Source organism: Typopeltis vanoorti, chromosome 4 (genome assembly GCF_054136105.1).
Source record: "Typopeltis vanoorti isolate ZY-2024b chromosome 4, IOZ_Tvanoo_1.0, whole genome shotgun sequence".
Lineage (NCBI taxonomy): Eukaryota > Metazoa > Arthropoda > Arachnida > Uropygi > Thelyphonidae > Typopeltis > Typopeltis vanoorti.
In genome coordinates this window covers 89,576,690-89,602,069 of record NC_143552.1, presented here as the reverse complement: position 1 = coordinate 89,602,069, position 25,380 = coordinate 89,576,690, and the positions used below count along the sequence as shown (strand labels likewise).

Genomic DNA, 25,380 nt, shown 5'->3' with positions numbered 1-25,380 from the left:
TGTTTTCGTGTAACTACATTGTCAATCAATCTTCAACCTTTCCAAAATCCATGGTGTTCTCCAATATCAAATGATTACAAACAAAAGTGGCAAAAGGCTAAAGCAGCTTATCAGTTTACTAGGTTACTGAAGAATACTTTGAGGAGCAGAAACAAGCAAGTTATTGTTCCTCTTTATCGAATGTTGATAAGATCCCATCTTGACTACTGCATGCAGATCTGACGTCAATGTTTCTTGGTGATGAGGAAGAGGAGGAGAAGAGAATCCAGAGGCGAGTGACCAAGATGACATCAAGTGTATGGAATGAACCTTATGAGAATAGGTTGAAGATTTTTGGTTTACAGAATCTGGTTGATAGGAGGAAAAGGGGTGATATGATTGAGACATACAGATTACTGAGAGGTTTTTACAAGATTAATTCAGAGGAAATTTTTCGGATCAGGTCAGTGGTGTGGAACTAGGGGCCATCCATGGGAAGTGAGTAAGAGTGTAATTAGCAAGGGTGTAAGAACTATATTTATTGCTTAAAGAGTAGTGAATGAGCAGAATAGGTTGCCGGAATCTGTTATGGGTGCCATGACTGTGAATGAGTTCAAAGCAAAGGATGATGGACACTATGGAAATGTTGTATAGTTTTTGACATGATGTTTAGGGCCTCCCTCAATGAGTCTTAGTACTTCTTGGAGTAGTCTGTAATAATAATAATAATAATAATAATAATAATAATAATAATACACAATTTATATTCTACATTTACTAAACTCATTTTCACATCAACGTCTGTCTTCTTTCTTAAAATTTTGTATTATTTCACCCTTTTTAATTTTTCATTTATATCACAGGGAATTAAACACATTTAATACATTCAAAAATCTTTTAAGATTAAATCAAAGCACAAAACATCAACGTGTGTCCATATTTAATTTCCATATATTATTGCTTAATCCGGCAAGAAACAATGCGTAAATCTTTTTTTTTTAAAAAAACTTTCGTATATCTTATCGCGTATATACTTAGATTAAATTACAAAATTAGTAAAATACTGTATTACTGGGAAGATTTCTGAATTAACAAAACTTAAAACCAAATTTCAAATATAGCAAGGAAATGTCAGATGCTGAGCTCATTGTTGTGGTGTGCTCTGCAACTTTTCTCATGGCATAATTCATTGCTATGCATGTCTTTGATATATGTGGAACACTTAGTTGACTTTAAGACCTTGGTTTTTGTTATACTGAGTCAGCCACCTTAGCAGTTCGGACGTCGGTTTCATTAAATATGCTTACACAGTTGTTGAATTCAATATACGACATTCCTGTGAGTTGCCAAAGTACTTGGCATTCTCCTTTGGTGGTATGAAAAAGAATCCCCATTTATATTCCAGCTTTTTTTCTCTACATCTTTCTTATGTTTTTTTTTTTTTTTGAGACACATTACTCTAGGTAGTTCCATCTGTGTGATATAGCAGATGCCTTATGTATAAAAAAAAATCGAACTCCTACCCAATTGAGACTAGAGTGTACATCAGGGTTTCTCAAACTTTTTCTACGACGGAACACTTCACCAAATCCTGAAATGTTCACGGAACACCTTGGTTATTTTGTAATGTATTAATTAATAATTAATTGGTAATTTAGCTTATTTTATTGTTAATTAATAATTTGTAATTAATTATTAATAATTGATTGTTAATTATTAATTAATAATTAATTAAACATCAATTAAACCACCATTAAATTAATTTGTGCTGATTTTCATTGACATATCCTATTCTGATCACCAAAAATTTATAATATTATTATAAGTACTTATGAGTGAATGCAGACTTTTTCTCCTGTGTGCTGATTTTGTAGGTTAGGTAAATATAAATAAAATAAATGAGTAAATCTAAGCGTTAAGAAAAAAAAAACAATCTATTGTCAAATGTTAATTAGTAAAAACAGAACACATAAAAAAAAGTAAAATGTATATTGCAAATTAAGTTCTTAATGACTACGATGTTTTTGGGTCTTTGAATTGCAACTTCTTTTGATATTAGGCACAATATTAGAAAGTTGAATTCTCATATTTGGGGTAGCGTCGAATCTGTTCCTGGACTTTGATTTCGTTGCAGCATAATATGAAAATCCTGCCTCGCATAAATATCTCATTGTAAAAGGAAGTAAAACAAGAATAGCTAGTTTTGACACGCTTGTCCAGAAATCATTTATTGGCAGTTCCTTGTAATTTTGTTTTAAATCAGAGTCACTAATTAAGTCAATTAGATTTTCATAGTCACTTGCGCTGAAGCCTGCTGGCTTAGCTGTCACTGTAAATGGATTCAGAAACCAGGAATTGTCCACACTGGATTTTGGAAAATATTGCAAAAGGGTTGATTGCAAGTCATGCAAGTGTTCTAAAATTACGTTAGATACTTTTTCATTTACTTTAGAATTTATTTCAGTCAAAAATTCATGTAAGGTGGGAAAACAATAAAATGTATTCTGTTCAACTGTAGAAATCCAGAATTGCAACTTCCTATCAAAAGATGCAATTTTATCTATTGTATTAAAAATTATAATATTCTTTCCTTGTAATGATAAGTTTCATTGCACTTTGTAAAAAATCTGCCAGATATGCAACTCTCATCAACCATGAAGAATTTCTTAATAATTCAATAAAAGTTTGTCCTAAATTATGTGACATCAAGAAGAACATTAACTGACTACGAAGCTGTTCCTCTGGATAGCCATCTCACTTCAGTATGTAATAAAAGTGCATTATGTGCACTACCCATTTCAACGCACAAAATTTTAAATAATCTGGATTGAAGTGGTCGAGATTTTACATAGTTGATCATTTTTACTGCTTCATCCAAAATAGTTTTTAAATATGTAGGAATTCTTTTTGTTACTGGTGCTTGTCTATGCAAAACACAATGACTTTTGGTGGCTCTTATAGCTACTTGCAGGATATGTGTTACAACTCCCTTCATCTTTCCTACCTTTGCTTGAGCACCATCTGTACAAATAACAATACACTTCTCCCAACCGATTTCCTGTTTTGTAATATATTTATTAATACAGTTGAATATATCTTCTCCGGCAGTTTTTTCTTGTAGATGTTCGCACATTTCTTCAGTACTTTTATCAAATATGTAACGAACAAACACTAGCAATACAGCGAATTCTGCGACATCTGTAGCTTCATCCATTTGCAATGAATATTCACTGCAGTCTAAGTCGATGAATTAGCTCTTTTTCTATGTCAGCAGAAAGATCTTTGATGCGGCGTGAAACAGTATCATTTGATAATTGTACTGCATCTATTTTTTTTAGCAACCTGCTTGTTTAACATGCATGATACAATGTCTTTCACACAAGGCTTAATGAGCGTCTCACCAATTGTATGAGCTTCACCATGAAGTGCAATGCGGTAACACACGAAAAGATGCCTCTGTTGCATTTTCAGTTGAAGCAATTGTAGCCATTTGAAGTTTAGATTTTTCTAGCGAGTCACGTCGTCTCTTTAAAAAATGTATATCTTTTCCTTTGTAATCAGTGTGTTTCGTTTCGAAGTGCCTGCGAAATTTAGCTGGAGCCAAAGAACTGTTTACTAGTATTTTATTACATAAAACATCAGGAGCATGTGTATTGCCAATATACGTAAATCCATAATTTAAATAACTTTCATGGTACTTCCGTTTTGGTCTGTTCTTAGATGACTCTTGTTCTTTAATATTAGCTTTTGAAGAAACCGCCGTTTGCAATTCCATATCTTCTCCATCATACGAGGAGATGTGTCACCAGAAGTACTTGCTCCTCCTTGTGTTAAAGTTCCTGTCTTTAAACAAGAATCCATGGGTATTTTTTCAATAATATTCAAATTCCAATATTTGTCAGAGCTATAATAAAAACAAATAGAATTGTGTTGTAAAGGTAACTTTAGTATGAAAAACAATAAGATTATAAATAAGAAATGTCGAATAATATAAAAGTAAATGAATAATGCAAAATAGCAAAAAAAGACTGCAACACACAAAAGTAAATATGAATAAATGTGAATTGTAACAATACTTGTAAGAAAAGTACTAAACCGTATCAAATAATATAAAAGCAATTGTAATAAGAATGATTTGATAAAATGTTCAGTAACAAAAATTAAACAGTTCGAAATAAATCAGATATTAATTAAAAAATTAGTTAAAAGATTAAGAAGAATTATTTTTTTAAAAGTCGCTTCGCCTACTCCCTGTATACAGGAATAAAAAGACGCTAGCTGATTTTTTTTTTTCTTACGAGGGCACGGTCCAAGAAATTTACTCGTAAATACCTTTCCAATTTTTTTTAAAGTTCATACATTAACATAAGTATTAATAATTAATTATGGCATAATCATAAAGAGTATTAGTACACTTATGTATACGGTGTGGCATGTTGACAAATATAAATTACATTTAAATTGGGTATCAATCACTGGACTAATGAAATGTTGTAGCATGTCATAGTTTCTTCAGGCAAATATCATTAAATTAATTTGTGCTGATTTTCATTGACATATCCCATTCTGATCACCAAATATATTTATAATATTATTATAAGTACTTACGAGTAAATGCAGACTGTTTCTTCTGTGTACTGGTAGTATTCCCCTCCTTTTGTACATCCTGGAGATCTTTGTAGGCTTGAGGTTGGTGACTCACTATCTGTTCCCTCACAAACATCTTCAACAAGAGATTTCTTAATACCAAAATTAAACAATGTGCCTTGTCTCTTATTCCTATTACTTTTAAAAAATCACGGCACTCCGGTTTCAGAACAAGCACTTACACACTGCAATACGAACTTGCCAAGAAAGGATTCAGTAGTAATAGATTTGAGAACCGGATATAGACTACTCTTCTATTTCAGTGGAAAAATTTTCTTTATACTTCCTTGCTGATTGGTCACTGATATTTGCAACGCAGATGTTATTTCATTCAGTTTTGAGAACACGCCGCCCATTATTGTAATCGGCTTGCAGGCAATTTTTATGATCGGTCATAAACGGCGGTATTCTCTTTCCTGATTGTCCAAAGATTTCGATGTGTGAAAATTAACGATAATTCATGAATACTTCCATATTTAAAAATATGCTGCTTGGTCACTGACATTTGCAACACAGATGTCATTTCCTTCAGTTTTGAGAACAGAAGATATGACACCAATTGTTGTAATGGGCTTTCAACCAATTTTTATTACCCGTCATAAACAGCGGCATTCCCTCTCCCAAATGTTGAAAGGTTTCGATGTGCGAAAATTAACGATGCACAGATCTGGGTCTGAGCTTTTCGACATATTCACGAATATTATTCTCCTCAGAATATTTTTACTATAAAACATTTATTCATAAAAAATGCTTAGAAAACTAAAATGACAAATTTCACAAATTCTCGCGGAACACCTATTCACCTTCCGCGGAACACAGTTTGAGAAACCCTGGTGTACATTATTCATAGCATAATGGACAACTTTTTCCAGTGGCGTCAAGGGAATTTTTAATCACATTGCTTGGGTATTTCCGCTATTTTATCTGTAACGTTTTAACTTTATTATTTTTTTTTATGTAGGGCAAAACAAACAAAAAAAAAACCGGTACTTTGTAGTTGTCTCCTTGCTCTAATATATTTGAAGAATATATAATAGTCTAATTAAATGTTGTTGATAGCTTAAGACTGTATCCGTTTTCTTTCTTTTTGAAAACCTCTTAGATAATTTATTTCTGATGGACTTTTTTTATATGTTGAGCCCACACACAAGAGGTTGGTTGATCAACCAGTAGTACCTTGGTACCATATAGAGGTAGTGGTTTGGGAACTGAGGAACTTGTCTGCATTTGATTTAAATGACCCTATATTGTGTTCCTTGGGAAACACATCAGGGAAAAGTCTGTTCCATAATACAGCAGTAGCAGAGATGAAGTAGGAAAAGGGGTTTGTTCTGTGGGTTTCAAGGTGCACTGTGAAGGGATATTCAGCAGTAGCTGCAAGTGGTCCAACGAGCTTAGTACTAAGTGGAGGATTTATTGAAGCTATTTCAAATGAACATTTCCCAAGTAAATATTTATAGAACACACGTTGCATAAATAACATATTGCAGAAATCAAACATAACCAAACTGTGCGAAAGTGGGAGGAATGAGTTCGTAAGAGATGGGTCATTAATAAGTCTAATTGTTCTCCTCTGTATTGAGTCAAGCTTATCTCACTCCAAATGTGAGAGTAATATTCAATAGCATGGCGGTTTTGTGATTTGCATAAGGTTAACAGCTGTTCACAGGAGAAGTAACGTCTTGAGCGAAAGAGAAATCGCAGCTTTTTAGAAGATGAGGATGCAATTGTTGTGATGTGTTTATGCCAGACAAGGCTTGATGTCAGGGTAATTCCAAGAAGAGAAATCTCAAATTATCTGGGAATTTGGGTGTCGTCAAAAGTAATACTGGGAGAAAATGATTCTTTTTCTTGTGAGAAATAAGACAGAACTAAGTTCTATTAGCATTGAAATTGAGGAGGTTATCTGAACCCCAATGGAGGATGGGTTGGAAATCAGAATTGAGTGCAGTGGTGGTGGTGGTTGATGTTCTGTAGGATGAAATGAGTTGTGTAGAGTATGATTTATCAAATGAAAGGGAAGAAAGGGAAGAGTGAAATGTGCTGTCATCTGCAAAATTGTGTATTGGGTTGGAGGTCAACTGAAGATCATTGATATATAGCAAGAAGAAGGTTAGCGAGAAGACACAACCTTGTGGAACCCCAGAAGTAGTTGAATGGTGAGAGGATAAGGAACCACCCACCATCACACGTAATGTACGTCCAGACAGAAAGCTGGCAATGCAACTACAAAAGTCCTAAGACAGATCAAATGATGGTAGTTTGCTTAGTAAGCCTTTGTTCCTGACCTGGTGACAAGCTTTGGAGATATCAAGTACAGTCACTCAAGATTCCCCAAACTTCATGGCATTTGTCCAGAGGTGGGTGACATATGTGAGCAGATCTCCTGTTAATTGGCAGCGTTGGAATCCACACTGGCAGTCGTTTTAGGTGGGTGTCTTCGAGGTAGTGTAGGAGTTCGTAATTGATGATTTTTTTTTCATTACTTTAGAGAGGACTGAGGTGAGCAAGATAGAGCGGTGCTTGGACTGCCGAAATTTGTTTCCTTACTTGGGAATGGGTTGAATATAGGTCAATTTCCAGGGTGTGGGATAGATATCATTGGAGTAAGAGATTATATACAGGCGACATAGAATATGAATCAGTTCTAGTGCACAAACCTTCAGGACAATTGGAGGAATGTCATTAGGGCCAGGAGACTTTTTTTGTCTAATTTGGACAGCATGTTCCTTATCTCTTTCTGGAAAAAGGACATGGAGACATTGTTTGTTGGGCATCTGGAATGGTTGGGGGAATTTACCATTGTTAGTTATACATGCATTAGAAGCAAAGTGTGAAGCCAGGAGATTAGTTTTTTCTGTGGATGATGATTCAATAGAGCTATTTGGGTATGATGGGGTGGGAATAATGTTTTGCAGAAGTTACGACCAATTCCTTTGGCGTGACCAAAAGGCTCGACTGCCATTTGCTCTTTCGAATTCTATTTAGGTTGCATTGATAGTATTTTGCATCTATTTCGAGCTTGAATATAAGCTCTAAAGGAGGTCGGAGTTCTTGATTTGAGCTAGTCATGGTATGTTTAATTTTTTCATTTGTAGAGACAGCACATCTTTTGAAGAACCTGGGTTTAGTTAGGTAACGGCAGTTCAGAGTAGTGTGGGGAATATATTTTATTCAGGCCGGTGATATTTTTTTTTTATCGGTGAAATCAATTTTACAGCTGTGCCACTTTGTGGGTTTGTCGGCGGTCAAAGGCGCTGCTCTAGCGAGACACGAGGTACTCTTCCGTCGTTGGTTTTTGTTGCCGCCATCTTTGCTTCGCACGATAGGCATAGAGGACGCTGACACATGGCTGATCTTTACCAGAAAGATAACTGCTTTAATGCACTATACTCGTAAGTACTTACAGGTTGTGCAAAAGCAATTGGCTCCTTAGTACCCGCTGTTAAGATTTCCGTTGAATGATTAATTCGAATGAAAACTTACAATAGCGATAAAATGATGGTGCACAAGTTCAGAGTAGCTTATTTACATACGCCTCCTGGCGGAGGTTTTGTAGCAGACTTGTATTGTAATCGCAGAATCTTGTGAATACTCTTTCTTTCAGTACTTTTTTTAATAATGCCTAGTTTTAGAGCAGAATTTTATCATCATTATTATTATTATTATTATTACGTGACACCTCCAAAGAGCCCAAAGACTCATCGAGGGCGGGCACCTACTGTACAATTCTCCGTCTTCACCACACAATCCACCAACTACAGCGAACTGCATCACCTACACCAACGCCATCTACTGTTTACCATACCCACCACCGCCACCACTTTCACAGACAATCATAAACATTCATGCCTACGGCAGTAGAGAGCGGGCAGCCCGAGCCCTTCGAGCCGTTTGAGCTAGTTCGCCACTGAGATAAGAACATCTTAAAAAAAGGAAGTCATCTGTTTTTAGTGGTTTAATCTTTTTAGAATTGCATTTAGTGGTTTAATCTTTTGAAGAAGTTTGTGAAATTGTGAAGGGATTCTTCAGAGCCTGGTGCACAAGTTGATGAAGACAGACGAAGATATTTTCCACGTACCTAAGCAAAATTCTGGACTTTCATCATCATCATGATCATCAAATTCCTGCCATGTATCCTCAAGGGGTGTACAGGATATGATAGTACTACATGAAAAAAATTACATCATTGCTAACTTCCTATCTACAATTTTCCTCCAAATCAGTCTGTTACTTGTCAAGACTCTAACATTACCAGATCTTATATTTCTATCGTCTAAGGCACTTTGTACCATATCAATCCAACTATATCTTGGTCTTCCTCTGGGTCGCTTTTCTGCCAACTTGGCAGAGAACACTTGTTTTGCTAATCGTTCCTCGCCCATTCTGTTTAAGTGACATTCCACCTGAGATTAGCTCTACTAACGCATTCCTGAATGCTGACAATGTCAAGTTCTTTCCTAATATCCTCGTTTGCAATTTGATATTGCCATTGATGCCATCTGTTCACGCCTATAATCTTTCTCAGGACTATCATATCTGCAGTCGCTAGTCTCTGGTCAGGTGTTTTACTTCTGATCCAGCTCTCAGATCCATAAGTTAAAACTGGTTTGAACACTGACTTACAGTTAATTTAGTGTTCTAACTAATTTCTCTCTTATTCCATATGAATTTATTCAATTGACTTCCCTCCATACCAGCTTTGCTGATTCTGTTGTCTGTTTCTATATTGAATTTACCATCTTCACTAAAAATCGTGCCTAAGTAGCTGAAATGTTTTACTTATTCCACAGGTTCTCCATTCACAACACAGTTGACATTTCAATGATTCTGCCTATTTTCATTGTCTTTGTCTTTTTATTGCTGACCTTCATACCATATATATTACAACAATTATTCAATTTAGTCAGGGAATCTTGCAAACTTTTAGCGGATTTATTTAGAAGTATAACCTCATCCGCATAAAGCAAAGAGCTGACATCAACATTTCCAATTTTGATATCATGTTTAATACCACTTTCCTTCATAATGTGATCCATATAGATAAAGAATAACAGAGGGGATAATGTACATTATTGTCTCACACCAGATTTAACATTAAACCACCTTCCTGTACTTCCTTCAATTCTATCTGCTGACTTACTCAAATAAAGAGTAAATATTGCTTGATATAATGCCCCATTGACACCATATAAATATAGCGTATTGAATAGCTTCTCCCATGGCACTCTGCCATATGCCTTTTGCAGGTCTACAAACTTTAAACACAGATCATCATTATACTCCCACGATTTCTCAACAATTTCTCATAAAGTGAAAATATGATAATGACATCCTCTATTTGGTCGAAATCCAGCTTGTACTTCATCAAGCTTTTCTTCCACAATTCTTCTCAACCGTTTCTCAAGTATACTTGCATAGATTTGCCAGGAACACTCAGTATGGAAATACCTCTGTAATTCTCACATTCAGTTTTATTTCCCTATTTATATATAGGTACTATGAGAGCTCTACTCCAATCATCGGGAATTCGTCCCTCTGTCCAGGCTTTCTGAACTATGCAGTGCAGGCACTGTAAGACTTTTATACCACCATACTTCAGCATTTCTGGTTGAATATCATTTACTCCTGCTGCCTTTCCACATTTCAAGCATCTGATGGCTTTTTCTTCTTCAAGTATGGATATGTATTCCTGACTGCATGCTTGGTCAATGTTTTTTACCACTGTGCTGTCATCACTGCTTGTTTCATTTAGCAGTTTTTCAAAGTAATTACTCCATACTTCAAGGATAACTATTTCTACCGTTTTCATGTCACCTTTATCATCTCTGACTCCTTTTACAACACTCTTTCCTCCATTCCTAAGCTTCTTCAACAACCTCCAGAATATTTTGCCACCTTCTTGATATTTATTTTCTATATTCTTGCCAAAGTTCTCCCATAACTTTTGTTTAGCTAGTTTTACACAGTGTTTAGCATTCTTGCATTTGTCTCTATATTCTCGAAGAGCACAAGCTGACTTATTTGACAGGAACTTTTTATACGCTTTCTTCTTTTCCTTCACTGCCTCTTTAACTTCCTGTGTCCACTAGGAAGTTCTGAATTTTTTTATCCTGGCAGACAACCTCACCACATGCCTCTCTGGCTGAATAAATCAATGTTTTCTTCAGAGTTTGCCACTGAATCTCCAAGGTTTGATTCCTGTTCTCAAACTCTTTCATTTTTTCTTGAATAATATTTTTATATTTTAGTCTACAGTTCACATCTGAGAGCTGCTCAATTTTTATTCGCTTTAAAACTTTCTTACATGTTATTCTTTTCAATATGAAATTCAATTTTATCCTGCTCAAGACTGAATAGTGAGCACTTCTAATTTCAAATCCTCTGTACACTGTGGTGTCCTGCACAAGGGAGAAAACATCACTATCAACAATAACATAGTCAATGAGACTTTTCTTATTCCTAGCCTCTTCTCTCCATGTGAATTTGTGCACATTTTTATGTTGGAACATGGTGTTAGTAATAACCAGTCCATGTACTGAGCAGAAATCCAACAGGTATTTGCCAGTATTGTTAGCTTTGCTCTTTTTCTCCAAATTTTCCCAAATATTTTTGTATGTCTGACAATCATTTCCTACTCTGCTATTTAGATCCCCAACAAGGACTAACTTTTCCTTTTTCATTGTGTCAGTTGCTTTTTCTAAAGCCTCAAAAAATTCCTTCACTTCTACCTTAGTAGAACCTTCTGTGGGACCATAGGCACAAATAGGTCTCATGGTTCAGTTCCCCATTCTCATATTTGCCCACATTACTCTACTTGAGACTGACTGCCATTCAAGAAGATTAGCCTCGTAATTTGTGTTGAACACTATGGCTACTCCTTTTCCTTGATTGTCATTGCCTGAATTTAACATTTTGTATTTATTGCTCAGAAAGATCTCACCAGTTTTTGTCTTTTTTGTTTCAGTTACCCCTATTATATCGATCTGGTACTTATCTCATTCTTCAGCTAGCTCCATTTCTTTGCCATTCAGGCTTCTTACGTTGATAGTACCGATCTTTAACTCTGCTGATGTTGAGTTGGGGTTTGTTTTCAGATTTGTTCCAGTAGCTGACTTTTCGCTGTTCGCTCTGGTTCCTTGGCGGAAACAACGGGGGCCTTGTTTAACCGGGCGACGCCTTAGCCGGCATGAAATTTTGTCATGTTGTACCATCAGTTTTTATTTTGGTTTAGCCAATAAGAATCCAATTTGGTCGGCTAAATCCTAAATTGCCAGCCCATCCTCGTTCGTTCAGTATCCAAGTGGATACCCAACAGGGTGCACCACGAGAAAGGTGAGGATTGGACATTAGGTCAGAATCCCTGGTTGATTCTCCACATTTCTTTAAAGACTATGTGGAGGTCTCCTCTCAGCTATACAGCTTTGACCCTTAAGCACCCCTTTATGTGTGGATTATGTGTGGTAATAACTATTAAGAGCTATTTGTTCAAGTGGCTCCATGAATATATTCGCCAAATGCGGGAAAATCGACGTTCCCATGGCTAGACCTGCTCTTTGTTCCGAGTTAGGCAAAAAAGGGTTTTCAGGCAATGTTTCAGCAGCTGTTGAATGTTGCATCTCTGTTGAATGTTGAATGTGGCATCAACAACTGAAACAAACTAATGGATTCTAATCGATATAAGGGAAGACTTGAATTTAACCTAGATCGAAGTGCGACTGTAAAATAGCTCTGTAATCTAACCTCTGTAAAACAGCTCTTCAATGTTACTTCAAACTTATCTAGCAATGTAAATTCATACCATGTTAATGTATGGAAGTATCCAAGATAACTGTATTAACTTTTAGATTTAAGATTAGGTTATTGGTTCGGAAGTTATTAATTCCTAGCTGCAGGCCGGCGCAGCCTGCCATCATTTGACGAATTGTTGTATGTCTGTAGATATGTACGGTCGTGAACTGGCTTGCTGTTTCGAGGGCTTAAAAACCAGAGTTTCCGGGAGAAAACCTTATTCCTCCGTATGAGTCCGGCTAACTTATCTTTAGTCGAAAAAATCAGGGGTGTCTTGCATCATATGGGCACGAACCCATGTCTTTCTAATCAAAGCGCATCGTCTGTACGTACTGAGCTATGTAGGCTCCAACTTGCATCTAAATATTAGATTTTACGATCATATTTCGACAGTTTAATTGTTGCACTTCTCAGAAATCGAAAATATAATTATGGATATACTGTTGCTAAGTGAAATATGGATTACACAATTTGAAACAGACCGATATTTTCTAGTTCACTGTCAGACATTTCATGACCGTCGGGGATTTAACCGTTCAGGCAGATTAATCCTGTGTGCTAGGAAAAAAATTCTTTTCATCATCAGAAACTGGAAAGAAAGATGCACAGTGCTGAAATTCTGATGATTTATGACGCGATAATGAAGATCCTCATATTTGCTACATACCATGCAGACGATGGCCCAGTTGATATATTTCTGAGTTAAATAATGTCCTAAAAACATAAAACAGATACATCTCCCATTTACCAGCACCTATGGTTTTAGAGCCCTGCTGGATTAGCCCTTTTGCCGGTCACATAATAATAATTCATCGGTGTACTTTTTACTCACTAATTATATCTCTGTCATGTCTTGAAATCACTATGAACTACTAGAAACTTACACTGGATGGCCATAAAATAACTTTCCCTCTTTGGAGGCATCTGTAGCTAAAACCAATAAACGGAATGCGACCAAATTTTATATTGAGACTTTTGAAGGCATGGGGAGATGATTTCCGCGAAAAAAAGATTTAGTATTAAAGGTCTCCGATAGGGGAAATTTTGGCGCTGCGGAGCCGAAAACAAGCGGATAGTTACATTAAAGGCAGATAAAATGGAATAATAACATTGCGTGTTACAATGATAATAATAATAATAATAACAATAATAATAATAATAATAATAATAATAATAATAATAATAATAATAATAATAATAATAATAATAATAATAATAAAACTAAAACAACAACTTGCGAGAGACACAGAAATTAATGTAGTGATTGAACTCACAGGAAATAATGTTTTATTCATCAGAATCAGAGTCTCCTGGACCATATACACGATTTTCAATGTGCTGACCTTTCCTGTGTACAGCAATTGCATCCGGTGTGCGACATGCTCTACAGCTGAGCGTAAGGAGTCGGATTGGATGTTCATAACAGCCCGTTTTATGTTCTCTTTCAAGACATGCAAGTTGGGAATGCCACCAACATACACAACGGATTTCAAAAACCCCCACAGCCAAAAGTCACATGGAATGATGTCCGAGGATCGAGGCGGCCATATCGTCGGAAAGAACTGACTGATAACCCTCTCATTACTGAAATGCTGGCGTAAAAGGCGCTGTACGTTCAATGTGTGGCCGTGCTCCATCCTGCATAAAAATTCTGGAGTCCAAACATTGTATTTGCTGTAATGCAGGAATGACAAAAATTTCCAGCATTCGTTGATAAATCTCTCCAGTAATGGAGCAGGTTACATGACCTGTAGGAGTAATATGCTCAAAAAAGTATGGTCCTATTATGAAATTGGCTGTGAAGCCACACCACACAGTTACTTTTGGAGAATGCAGTGGTACTTGCTGGATCGATTGGGGATGTTCAGATGCCCAAATTCTGCAGTTGTGAGTGTTGACCGACCCATTCAGATAAAAATGAGCCTCATCACCCCACGATATTCTCCAAGGTCAGTCATTGTTGACCTCCATTCGGGCAAGAAACGTTAGCGCGAAGGTTATGTGCTTATCAAAATCTGCGGTACTTAGTGCTTGCACACGACTGAACTTATACGGATAGAAGTGAAGCATTTTATGTAAGATTTTCCAGACTGTACCATAAGCCATATCAAGTTTGCGAGCTATGGCACGAACGCTTGAACAGTACTGGTCCTTGTGTCGTCGAACACAGCAGCAGCAACGTCTGTTACTGTCTCTTCTTGCACTGCTTTCCGTCCTCTGCCAGGTCTAACTCCTAGTGATTCAGTTTCTTCAAACTTCTTAATCATAGCTCTCAGTGCTACAGCTGACATTGGACCTGAACGCAGGTTATGAAGCTTTCTAAATTCCCAAAGGATCGCTACGGCATTGCCCTGTTTAATGTAAAACAACTTACCAAGTAAAGCATGCTGAGGCACAATTTTGAGCCTCACCGTGAGGCTCAAAATTTGCATAATCCTTTTTACATAACCTTTACAAAAATTATGCAAATTTTGTAAAAATTTGCATAATCCTTTTTACCTGCGTTTACTGAAAATATTTGACTACTTTCGGCTCCTCCAGCGACACAATTTCCCCTATCGGCGACTTTTGGTACGAAATCTTTTTTTTTTCGCAGAATTCATCTCCGCATGCCTTCGAAAGTCTCAATATAAAATGTGGTCTCATTCCGTGTATTAGTTTTAGCTACAGATACCTCCAAAGAGGGAAAGTTAATTTATGTCCACCCTGTATATTCAAAGTAAATTAAATGTGAATTTAAGCAATTAAGTTCTCATTCACATTAGATACTCCCCACACATGACTCGTTGATACCCGGCGGAATAACATCCAAGCGACAAGGAACACATACCTCTCTCAACCTCCCACTTCTCCCTTCCTACCCCCCCCTCTTTCCCTCCTGTTACCCCCTGCCTATACTTCCTTTCCCTCTTCCCACATGACTGGCTGGCGCACTTGAGCAACGAACACATTGAATTGGGATGGCCCAGTTTGTCAGTAACCTTCTCACAGCCATTTCACCCAGACACAGTTGCAGTAACTTAGGAGCATCATATTCCTCTAATTTATACCTGCTACAAACACGTGACTGCTTATATGGCAGGATGCACCTTGCCCATGGGGATGTCTGTGGACTTCTTTCCAAGCAGTGTATCTTTTTTTTTTTTTTGAAATGAGAACTGTTTTTTTTGATAATTGGAGATAACTTCACTGTCAATAATGAAGCAAATTTAATTTGAAAGTCATGTTCAAGATGTCCCTGATACTAGGAAGAAAATTTTATGCCAACAAATATTTACATAAGTTAAATCTATTGTGTTTAACTAATTATTATATCTCACTTTCAATTTGTCAAGTTCTGAGTAGAGAAAATACTATCGAACGATGGCAATCCACTATTTCGCGGTAAAATATTTTCCTCATAAAGAGCGAGCACAAGAATTTTATTTTTATTTATTTATTTTGTACGTGTTAACAATGCCATCGTAATCACAAGTCACGATACTCTTCGAAGTTGCCTTTTTTAATGATGCAAATGAGTTATGGATAATGCCATATGATATATTATCTGAAGGCTACTTTATTGCATTGCGATCCTGATAATTGGGTTGATATGTCCTTTTCTGAATGGGCACGGATATTTTAACATATCTGTTTAAAATATTCGAATGTCTAAACATATCTGTGAATATGTTTAGATGATAGATCAATTTCGTCCGCTAGTCTGAGACTATCATTATCCCTCTTGCTGAAAACTAGAAGTGAGTTGTTAAAGTTCTACATTTAGTCTCTAACATGAGATTTTAACAGCCATGGTACTAAGAGGAGGAATTTTATTTTAAAGAAGACTTGTGTAGCCCTGTGGAAATGGAATTTGCATTCTTAGCGCTAGGCTGCGCGACGGGGAGGATAGTGAATGCATTAAGATAGAAATTACAGCTCCTGTAACTATTCCTGAATCACACATGCACTGTAACATGATTGTAATTCTGTTGAACGTGTTGGTCATACAAATTAAATGGGCAACGTGGATGACTGTATCTGATTGGCGAAAATGCTCAACTAAGCTATACCATTCGTTCATTGCTCTCTCCTAGTATCAGTGGACTTCAAGCTTGAAGTATACTTTGAAAATGCTATAGAACAATCCCTCTACGTCTTACGTCTTGCATTGTTATAATCAAGAATGGTGGGTAGATGATTTTGTGTAGTTGTCAGTGTATCCTTGTTCTTTGATTGCATGAAATTGCAGGAACTAGGATGACGTTTTGGGGTATTTTTCTATGTATGTGGTAGCTAACGAGCAGGTGTTGTTTCGTTTTGTTGGACAAGTGCGTCTTTTTATCTAGTTTTGTAATTTGTCTTGTGTTCACACACACACACACACACACACACACACACACACACACACACACACACACACACACACACACACACACACACACACACACACACACACACACACACACACACACACACACACACACACACACACACACACACACACACACACACTCTCTCTCTCTCTCTCTCTCTCTCTCTCTCTCTCACACACACACACAATCTTTAGTTGTACCAATCAGTCATTTGACAAAAGAAATTGTAGCGGATCTATTGAACTTGATTCTGTGATGAATCAAGTTCAAAATTGATGCTTCTCACATGAATCTGATGTTTCCAACCATGCTGGATAATGATTTAATGTTTTCTTTTTATAATGCCAATATCGATATGCTCTAGAACTGAAGAACGAGGCCATCTTTTTAGGAAAGTTTCAGAAATACTCTTAAAGTGTTCCTGGTTCCCATTATCATTTTCCGTTTCAAAATCATTCCACTGACTCCACTTAAATGCAATTATTTGATATTAAATACCGCTTTAACAGATGTTCACCACATAAATTACCATTAAACCCTAATATGACAGTCATTATCATTTAGGCTTCTGTGGTTTGAATTTATATCAAAAGGTGTGCCAGAATTATCACATTATTATTATTATTATTATTATTATTATTATTATTATTATTATTATTATTATTATTATTATTATTATTATGCCATCTACCACCCATCACCACCACCACCACTACCACCAGTATTATTTTCTGTAAATTGCTTGTGTTCCGAAGGCCGATTTGCCTGTATGCGGGATGTAAAGATAGCATTTCCTACTATCTCTGCATGAGATCGGCTAACTCATCTTCAATAATGAAGTTCATTAACTCTATTGCGTCAGGCATTCTTGAGATGAAACGCATAACGTCCATTGTATTCTAAAATGCTCTCTAATGGTTAAACATTAAAGTTATATGCATGTGACTGTATCATTAGAGCGAATGATAAAATCTATCACTTTATCTTATCCTAACTATTTCATTGCTTTTTGCCATTAGAGTGATCTGAATGATTACTAGATTAAATCATAATTGAGCTGATTTTAGCATCTTATTTTAGTACTTTCTTCCTCACAAAGAAGCTTCCCATGAGAAATGCAAAACCTTGTAGAATTTTAAAAAGCATTTTTTAAAAATATATATATTTGTATGTGATTACTGATAGAACACCGATTAACACATAGTCAATATTATTTTGAAGGAGAATAGCTTTGCGACATCAGGAAAACAGATTTATCAGTAAAGGGTTTCTAGATAACGAACAAAAATTGCTAAATAAATAAATAAATAACTCAAAGTATTTGAAATTATTGCTCTTATGTTGCCACGTTAAAATATTGTATGAAAGATAAATGGACCGTATATACTCATTATAATATTCATGAGTATTTATAAAGCATTCATTTATTAATGAACATTTCAATTTTGTTACCTCTCGTGGCTTATGCGTTATCTATAATAATTCAATATTGAAACAACCATCTTATTGGGAGACATCCATGACAATAGGTTTGATTTTATTGTTTTTCTTTAAACTTAACCTTTCACCAAAGCACTCACAAAATATCTGATAAGGGGACTAGATTAGTGAGATCTTGAACTTTCTTTACAAACAAAGCAGGGTACATTAGCAATGAAAGATATTTCGAAACTAGAGTTGCTATTATAGTTGTCTTTAGGAAATTATTATTGTAACAGTTAAATATAACTCAAGTCATAACTAACTTGTGTAAAGTATTAGATTTTACTATCAGACCTAACAGTAAAAATAGGTAAGAATCGATTACTGTTAAACTTAGTAAATTTTGATTCCTTCATTCTAGAATTAGAATGCATTCAGGTCAAAGAAGTATGGTTATTTTTGGTAGATAATTTTTGAGATGAAAACATTTAGTGTATTGAATTGAATCTATTTATTTTATTCTCATCATTATTTTTATTTGAATATCACCCTCAAAAGGTTGTAAACCCATCGCATATTTTAGTAGTGTGAGTGCAATTAGATAATTCGGATTCCACTGTTCCAGAAGCAGCATGGAACTGTTTCAAGCCACTTCAGACTTCCATTAAGGAGGGATTTTCTCACACCAGACAGTAAAATGTGACTGTTACATGAAACAATTAGAAACATTAGTACTGGCGGGATTCTAACCAGAGCATGTTGTTTGGAGAGCAGATTCTCTTTAGCCATTCTACCAAAATATCGGCCTAGTTGGCCGAATAGCTAAAGGCTTGAGTGACCGAATACGGCAAGGCCATAGAATTTCCAGAAAATAGAGAAGTACGAAGACGTTCGTTTATATTCTTGTCCGAAATATTTTAAAAAATATTACGCAGCATAGACTTAGCACAGTAATGATGGGTGGGGGAAAAATAAAAGCATTTGATTTAAATATGCGTAAAAAATTACATGATTTATAAATGTTAGCAAAACTCTTTCTGATGCCTCTGTGAATGATGTGAAACATTCAAATTCTGTATAAATTCCACATGAAAACTATTTGTTGACAATTATTTTATTGAGTTTAAACTGCTACTCGTTTCACTTACATTATGATTAATATATCGGGAGAGTGAAATATACAGTCTGAGTTAAGCAGAAAGAAAATTAATGGAAACAGTATCACAGAATATTGGAATAAAAGATAACAATGGTGAGCGCGCACGATTTCTGCTGTATAATGATGGCTGCAACGTGATGAGAAGAGCGTGCGAAAGGCATGGTGTGGTTTTTTTAACATTTCCAATGACACTTTGACTTCTCTAGACGAAGAAATTGTAGTCAACATAGGCCATTTTTGTATGTTGCGATAGTGCTCGATATTTTCTCTCTCTCTGCTGCCCTGATTCCCCATCTCACGCCACCCACACATCTCCTTGATGTGATGTACTCTGACATGCATATCTCATCTGATCCGCACTCCTTTCCAGTATAGTAAATTCCACATCAACATGTGATCCTTGATACTCCCGATTTTTTCAGTGGTGAATACGATGGTTTTGTAAGTTGAAGAGGACTTGAGATCTTGTTTAGCAGGGAAAAGAAATTTTTATTCCTCTTTGATTCAACATTTTTTTTGTCTGTGTGTCATACATAAACACCCAAGTAGTAGGGTCCCACTAGTGACAAGATCAAGATCAAGATAAGATAAGGAATCGTGACATAATTGGTTGTTCATTTGATGACGTCATTGAGGGCGTGACGTCATGAAACTGGAATGTTTGGAATTTCCCTGGAGGCATATGTGTCAGTGACATGGGTTTTTGTGTTTTGGTTCGCGTATGGAATTATGGGTGATGGTAGAGATAAGGATTCGTGTTGTGATTGGTGGGACATTAGTGACAAGATCAAGATCAAGATACGATAAGGAATCATGTCGTGGGTGTGTGTTGTTTTCAGTTGTAGATAAGCGACGTCATTTGTTATTTGTAAAAAAGTGACGTCATTTGTTAGTTGTAACAAATGACGTCACTTTGTTGTAACAAGTGACGTTATTGTTTTGAATGGAAAAGGGAGATATATTAGTGGATAAGGAATCGTGTCGTGATTGGTGGGACACTTCTGACAAGATCAAGATCAAGATAAGATAAGGAATCGTGACGTGAATGTTTGTTGTTATCAGATGAAGAAAAGTGAAGTCATTTGTTAGTTGTAAATAAGTGACGTTATTGTTTTGAATGGAAAGGAAGATATATCAGTGGATAAGGAATCGTGTCGTGATTGGTGCGACACTTCTGACAAGATCAAGATCAAGATAAGATAAGGAATCGTGACATGAATGTTTGTTATTATAGAGTTTGGAATGTTTGGAATTTCGCTGGGGCCCTCGTCTGTCAGGGACATCACGTGGTGTGTTTGGTTCGCTTAATGCATTGTGGGTGTAATTTAGAGATAAGAATCGTGACGTTATGTGTTTGGTAATTTCTGGGGGAACATATGTCTCTCGGTGATATCACATGGTGTTTTGGTTTGGCTATGGAATTGTGGGCGATGATTTTGAGATAAGATATCTTGGAATTTTCCCAGGGTGACACACATCCGTCATTGTCATCATGTTTTGTGTTTGGTTGTCTATAGATGGGTGTACTAATTTTTCAATACATTTTGGGGTATTTCTTTCCTGTTAAAGAGTGGGAATTCTTAGAGTAGAGTAGAGTGTAGTAGCAGCAGTGCTTCAAGATTTTCTGAATAATTTAATTATATGCTAATGTCACTCAAACATACACTTTTTTCTTCTATAGATGGCTCTACTAATTTTCCAATATATGTTTGGGTATTTCTTTCCTGTTAAAGGGTGGGAATTCTTAGAGTACAGTAGAGTCTAGTGGCAGCAGTGTTTCGAGCTTTTCTGAATAATTTAATTACGAGGGCTGTTATTAATTTCTGTGGAATAAAGAAATGTTGCTATCTGTATTAACAAAAGAGGTTGATATATGGAGTATACGGGCCGATGTGCCAGAGTGTCACGTGACTAAATGCAAGCTTGTTTCGGCTTGCTACGACCGGTCGTCGAAATGGAAGCATCCTTGGAACAGCGTTATTCGATTAAATTTTGTGTGCGTTTGCAAAAATCGGCATCGGACACTTTTAACATGATACGCGAAACTTTCCACGATGAAGCAATGTCGAAGGCAAGTGTTTTTCGCTGGCATAAAACTTTTAAGGAAGGAAGGCAAATGTGGAAGATCTTGAACGTGAGGGAAGACCTTCAACGTCCATCACAGAGACAATGATCAACACAGCAGCGATTATCATCAAGGAGGATCGCAGAATTACAGTATGCCAGCTGCATGTTGTCCTGAATATTTCTGTGGGAAGTGTTCACTCAATCATGGCTGAAAATTTGAGACTGAAACGTGTTTGCGCCCGATGGATTCCCAAACTCTTGACACCGGAGCAAATGCAGAATCCAATGTGTGCACAGAATGGAAAGAAAGACTGGAACAAGAAGGTGACAGCTTCTTAAAATGCATCATTACAGCAGATGAAGCTTGGTTGTATCACTATGATCCTACAATGAAACAACAAAGCAGTGAATGGAAGCATCTGTCTTCGCCTACCCCCAAGAAAGCAAAAACTGTAAAATCGGCTGGTAAAGTTATGATCATAATGTTTTTTGACTACAAAAGCATTGTTTACCAACACGCTGTAGAACCCGGGAATACTGTAAACGGCTCATACTATGCGGATGTTTTATGGACAATGGTACAGTACGTCAAAAGAAATCGTCCATTGCTGAAGAATGGCTTCTTATTGCACCACGATAATGCAAGGCCACATATTGCTTCTTGTGTAGTGGACGTTTTGCAGAAGAACAACATAGATATCCCACCACACCCTCCATACAGTCCTGATCTCGCCCCGTGCGATTTCTGGCTGTTTCCTCAAATCAAGAAACCACTAAGAGGCCGCCATTTCGAAAGCAACAAAGCATGTGTAAAAGCAAGAGGCGATTTTGAAAGAACTCTCAGAAAACGGACTTTCACATGTGTTTAAGAAGTGGACGCAACGTTGGGAAAAATGCATCGCGTCTCACGGTAGTTACTTCGACCATGTAAATGATGACGATTAAAGGTAATCTGTTTTCTGTATAAATATAGTCTTATAAGTTATTGAACATCCTCCGTATATGCTAATGTCACTCAAACATACAATTTTTTTCTTCTATTGATGGCTGTACTAATTTTCCAATACATTTTGGGTATTTCTTTCCTGTTAAAGGGTGGGAATTCTTAGAGTAGAGTAGAGTCTAGTGGCGGCAGTATTTCGAGCTTTTCTAAATAATTTAATTATATGCTGGTGTTCCTATGGCATTTAAAAAAGAAATTAAAATAACAGACAGTTAAATGGATTACAAAACCTTTTGTATGTATTCTAGAAATTCTAACGATAATTCAAATTACTTCAGTTTTCCAGAATGATTCTTCTTAATGCAAATAGATATTCCAAAATAGTTGAATTTTTATCCACACCACAACATACAAAAACACAATCTTGAAATGATGAAATTTCTCTAATAACCTGAAAAGCTATTTGACTTTTGTTCCTTAGATTTTCTGTCCGTTTGGCACACTGTAAATTCCTTAGCATTGGGTCATAGTATGTTGTTATTCCCAAGGTGGTGAGTAACCTCAAACTGTCTTTTGCTGACTAATATATCCGCCAGCGATCGGTAATTGTTGTGTCTACTTGTGAACTTTTCTGACTGGTGGGGATTGGAATTCTCCTGGTCTTACTTGAGGGTTTGATAATCCGAACGTCAACTTTTTCATGACTCATGTTCTCCCTTTGATGTTTTTCGTAGTATTATCAGTTCGGGGAAATACGACTGTTTTTCTAGTGTAAAATTCTTATGACACATATCCTAAAATTATTCATTCCTGATTAAGGATTTTATACAGTTATTGTTTTCAAGTAGATGGGTTGTTTGTTTGTTTACATTTTGTGTAGCTAGGAAACTGGAATTTATTTCAAATGAATATTAGCTCTGTAAGATATATACTTTGTTAATTTCTATGTTACCTTTTATTTGACTGTAATATTATTAACAAATTGTATTTACCGAATCTAATATACAGAAATTGAATAAAGTGAAAAAGACAATTTTTTTTTCTTATTCTTCTGATTTAACATTTGCACTGATGTTCATAATCTTTGATTTGCCACTGGTTCTTACATGTAATTCATGTGATTTTCTCCATGTGACATTTCAAAACAAGTTGAACTATGGTTTTTGCATAGTTCTAATATGTAAAACTCATTTCTGTTAGTTCCTGTTGACTGTTGTCCTCTCAGCCCGACATTTTTATATATATTTTAACACAATTGTTAAAATATATTATTATATTAGATATTCTTTCCAATACAAATATTTGTGATCACAACAAACAAGAAATTCATCACCCTTTCAAAGTTTTGAAATTCATGCACATATTGTTTTCATCATTTAGTATCATTGAAATGAAGAACGGGTCTGGCTATTAAGTTCGTTAATGTTTTTTTGATTTTTCTCTTCCAATGGCGAGTATTTTTTGATATATGCATGTTGATTCACTTGTTATCTGCATGCTACGATACCTTTTTATTTATACAACAAACTTTTTAAGAGTTTAGTAACTTGATGGGTTAAAACATCTAATGTTCCTTTGTAAATAACCAAATTATAACAGTCGTACTTTAAGTACGATTGTTTTTTCTAGTCTATTGGAGATATCTACATATACAATAAATAAATTGTCACTTTTCAGGTGAAATATTCTCCACTAAAATTCTGCCTATTAATTTAATACCCATTTCCCTTTGCTTCCAAGAGTTAACACAGTTTCATTGAGTGGATTTTCAAAAAAAAAAAAAGTCTCTGGTTAGTGTGTGGCATGAAAGTTTACAAGGAGAAAAAAAAATGTTATGGTCCTATTTAAATTTGTATAACACATCAACATCCAATTTGTTCATTTAAATTTACACATTTTATTTGAATGAAATATTATTTACAAATTGTATTTACTGAATCTAACATACAGAAAATAAATAAAGTGAAAAATACAATCTATTTTTTTTGTTCCTTAATCTCCTTATTGTTAAATTTGCACTGTTGTTCAAAGGTTCTTCCATGCTTGTGGAATTGCCATCATGTGTTTTTTGACAATGTGACTCTCATCTGAAAGTTAATTTTCATTTGGTGGTCATTGGGAATTTATTACTGTAGTAAAATTAAGGGCTCTGCTACTAATGGCTCAGTTAAGTAAGTTTGAGCGCAGTTAGTAGTTGGAAGGGGATAATCGTTCGATGCTGTTGGCACACTCTCCCTCGACGAGTCTTTGGACTCCCTGGAGGTGTCAAATAAAAAAAAAAAAAATTTTTTTTTTTTGTCAATAATAATAATAATAATACTTCTGAGAATTATTAAAAGCACAGAATCTTTCATTATGTTTCCAAAAGCATTTAAAAGTGCATGTTATGTTTTCACGTTTTGGGCATCCAATTTCATTTAAATCAAGCACAGGCTTCCCAATTAACCTCGTTAATGTTTTAGATTTTTCTCTTCTTTTGGCAAGTAATATTTGATATTTGCATGTTGATTCTGTCATCCAATTTCTTAGTTTGTCCAGAGATAGTGAACTAATTTCCCACTTCAGCTGATGGTTATATTTTATTAACCAACAATTCTGTGTTTTAACTTTTTCAGGTAATTCTTTCCAACTACAAGGTAATTTTGTAAATGCATATCTGACAATAATTCCATCAGAAATAAAAATTTCTTTAGGAAATAAATTTGAACTCTTATTCAAAAGAAATTGACAATCAATTATAGCAATGATAACCGAAAATTCGTATTTTTCACCCACTGTCGATTTTTCATAATCGTTTTTCCTTCATTCTTCTTCTTCTTCTTCTTAGATTACTTCATATGGCACCACAAATAAATAGTGATTTATTATTATTATTATTATTATTATTATTATTATTATTATTATTATTATTATTATTATTATTATTATTATTATTATTATTATTATTATTATTATTTCACTGATTATTAGCTGTGATCTTATATTTTATGTTAACTTTCTGCTACAAAATTCTAAAC

The 25,380-nt window shown here is 35.5% G+C and overlaps 1 protein-coding gene across 5 annotated transcripts in view; it reads left to right on the top strand.

Moving 5' to 3' along the window:
* The first annotated feature begins 18,431 nt into the window (after nt 1–18,431).
* The window catches only part of LOC150107485 (kynureninase-like), a 413,072-nt gene continuing 406,123 nt past the window's right edge, over nt 18,432–25,380 (top strand). For all 5 annotated transcript variants that reach the window (XM_090391901.1, XM_090391902.1, XM_090391904.1 and 2 more), the window contains exon 1: nt 18,432–18,564. The gene's annotated coding sequence lies outside the window, so the exon portion shown is untranslated. The remainder of the gene's footprint in view (nt 18,565–25,380) is intronic.